Source organism: Budorcas taxicolor, chromosome X (assembly GCF_023091745.1).
Source record: "Budorcas taxicolor isolate Tak-1 chromosome X, Takin1.1, whole genome shotgun sequence".
Lineage (NCBI taxonomy): Eukaryota > Metazoa > Chordata > Mammalia > Artiodactyla > Bovidae > Budorcas > Budorcas taxicolor.
The window spans coordinates 76,153,032-76,156,272 of NC_068935.1; the positions used below are offsets into that span (position 1 = coordinate 76,153,032).

Here is a 3,241-nt window from a genome sequence, read left to right on the forward strand (position 1 = left end):
TGGTCATCCATTTTAAATGTAGCAGTGTGTACGTGTCCATCCCAAACTCCCTAACTATCCCTTCTCCTCTTTCCCTTCCCCCAGCCACCACGTTTGTTCTCTAAGTCTGTGAATCTGTTTCTGTTTCATAAATAGTTTGTTTGTATTAATTTTTTAGATTCCACACATAAGCCATGTCATATAATGTTTGTCTTTCTGTCTGGTTTACTTCACTCAGTATAACACTTCCTAGGTCTATCCATTTGCTGCAAATGGTATTGTTTCATTCTTTTTATGGCTGAGTTATATTTCTCTAACTGTTTTTCTTTCTCAAAATTGCTTTGGCCATTCAGGGTCTGTTGTGTTGCCAAACAAATTTTAAAATTTGTTGTTCTAGTTCTGTGAAAAATGCCATTAGTAATTTGATAGGCATTGCATTGACTCTCTATATTGCTTTGGGTAGTATAGTCATTTTGAAAATATTCATTCTTCCAATCCATGAATATGATATATCTTTCCATCTGTTTGTGTCTTATTTGATTACTTTCATTAGTATCTTACAGTTTTCAGAGTATGGGTCTTTTGTATTCTTCAGCAGGTTTATTTCTAGGTATTTTATTCTTTTTGATGATTAAATGGTTTTTATTTTTCAAGTTGTTGATGTAATGTACCACATTGATTGATTTGTGGATATTGAAAAATCCTTGCATCCCTGGGATAAATCCTACTTGATCATGGTATATGGTCTTTTTAATGTATTGTTAGATTCAAAACATTAGTAATGTGCAAAGGATTTTTACATCTATGTTCATCATGGATATTGGCCTGTAATTTTCTTCTTTTGTGTGTGGCATCTTTGGCTAGTTTTGGTATCAGCATGATGGTGGCCTCACAGAATACGTTTGGAAGTTTTCCTTCTCTGCAATATTTTGGAACAGTTCCAGAAGGATAGATGTTAATTCTCTAAATGCTTGATAGAATTCACCTGTGAAGCCATCAGGTCCTGGACTATGGTTTTTGGGGAATTTTTCATCACAGCTTCAATTCAGTGCTTGTGATTATTCTTTTCATATTTTCTATTTCTTCCTGGTTCAGTCTTGGGAGACTGTATCTTTCTAAGAATTTGTCCATTTCTTTCAGGTTGTCCATTTTATTGGCATACAGTTGCTTTCTTATGTTGTCTTGTATTTTTATGGTGCAAGTTGTAACTCTGCTTTTTTGTTCCTAATTTTATTGATTTGAGCCCTCTCCCTTTTTTCCCTGATGAGTCTGGCTAAAGGTTTATAAATTATGTTTATCTTTTCAGTGAAGCAACTTTTAGTTTCATTGATCTTTGCAATTGTTTTCTATGCCTCTGTTACATTCATTTCTGCTCTGATCTTTGTGATTTCTTTTCTTTCACTATCTTTAGGTTTTTTTGTTTTTTTTTGTTCTTTGTCTAGTTGTTTTAGGTATAAGGTTAAATTATCTATTAGAGATTTTTCTTGTTTCTTGAGGTAAGATTGTATTGTTATAAACTTTCCTCTTAGAATTGCTTTTGCTGAATCCCATAGATTTTGGACCGTTGTGCTTTCATTTACGAATATAAATGAAAATTACATTTTCATTTCCATTTGTCTATAGGTGTTTTCTGATTTTCTCTTTGATTTTGTCACTGATCCATTGCTAGTTTAGTAGTGTATTGTTTACTTGCCACATATTTGTGTACTTATGTGTGTGTGTGTGTCACCCCATGAACTGTAGACTCCAACCTCCTCTGTCCCTGGGATTTCCCAGGAAGGAATACTTGAGTGGGATGTCATTTTATTCTCCAGGGGGTCCTGCCAACCCAGAGATTGAATCTGAGTCACTCACATTGACAGGCAGATTCTTTACCACTGAGCCACTTCATGAATCATAGCCTTATCATATCAAAGGGGCTTGTGTAACTCAAAAAAGCTATGAACAATGCTTCTGAGGGACACCCAAGATGGATGGTTGAAAATGAAGAGTTCTGACAAAACATGGCCCACTGGAGAAGGAAACCACTCCAGTATTCTTGCCTGGAGAACACTTTGGATAGTATGAAAAGCAAAAAGATATTACACTGGAAGGTGAGCCCTCCAGGTCAGAAAGTGTCCAATATGCTGCTGGGGAAGAGTGAAGGACAGTTACTAATAGCTCCAGTAAGACTGAAGCAGCTGGGCCAAAGTGCAAAAAACGCTCAGCTGTGGATGTGTCTGGTGATGAAAGTAAAGTCTGATGCTATAAAGAACAATATTGCTTAAGAAACTGAAATGTTAGGTCCATGAATCAAGGTAAATTAGATGTAGTCAACCAGGAGATGGCAAGGTTGAGTATCAACATCTTAGGAATCAGTGAACTAAAATGGACAGGAATGTGTTCAATTCCTGGGTTGGGAAGATCCCCTGGAGAAGAGCACAGGCAACCCACTCTAGTATTCTCACCTGGAGCACACTGGACAGAAGAGCCTGCTGAGCTACAGTCCATGGGGTTGCAAAGAGTTGGACACCATTGAGTGACTAATACTTACCGCTCTAATGGCAGAAGTGAATAGGAACTAAAGAGTCTCTTTTTAAAAATTTATTTTTAATTGAAGGGTACTTGGTTAACAATATTGTGTTGGTTTCTGCCATACACCAACATGAATCAGTCATAGGTATACATATGTGCCCTCTCTCTTAAAACTTCCTCCTCCTTTCCACCGCATCCCACCACTTTTAGGTTGTCACAGAGCCCTGGTTTGAGTTTCCTGAGTCATATAGCAAATTCCCACTGACCATCTATTTTACATATGGTTGTAGATATTTTTCCATGCTACTCTCTCCATTCATCCTACCCTTTCCTTCTCCCACGCTGTGTCCACAAGTCTGTTCTCTATGTCTAAAAATATGGAATGCTTCAGAAATTTGTGTGTCATCCTTGCACAGGGGCCATGCTAATCTTCTCTGTACATTCCAAATTTAGTATTTGTGCTGCCAGAGTGACCACTAAAGACTCTCTTTATGAGGGTGAAAGAGGAGAGTGAAAAGCTGGCTTGAAACTCAACATTTAAAAAATTAAGATCATGGCATCCATCCCATCATGTCATGGCAAACAGAAGAGGAAAACGTGGAAACAGTGACAGATTTTATTTTCTTCAGCTCCAAAATCACTGCAGATGTTGACTGCAGCTATGAAATTAAAAGATGCTTGCTCCTTGGAAGGAAAGCTATGTCAAACCAGACATCCGTACATGACTACTGGAAAAACCATAGCTTTG

At 37.4% G+C, this 3,241-nt stretch overlaps 1 non-coding gene across 1 annotated transcript; it reads right to left on the reverse strand.

The window, feature by feature from the left end:
- Window positions 1-2,864: 2,864 nt before the first annotated feature.
- LOC128070717 (U6 spliceosomal RNA) lies at window positions 2,865-2,970 on the reverse strand. Its single transcript, XR_008201687.1, has one exon. It is a non-coding gene; the product is annotated as a U6 spliceosomal RNA (small nuclear RNA).
- Between the last annotated feature and the right edge of the window lie 271 nt (window positions 2,971-3,241).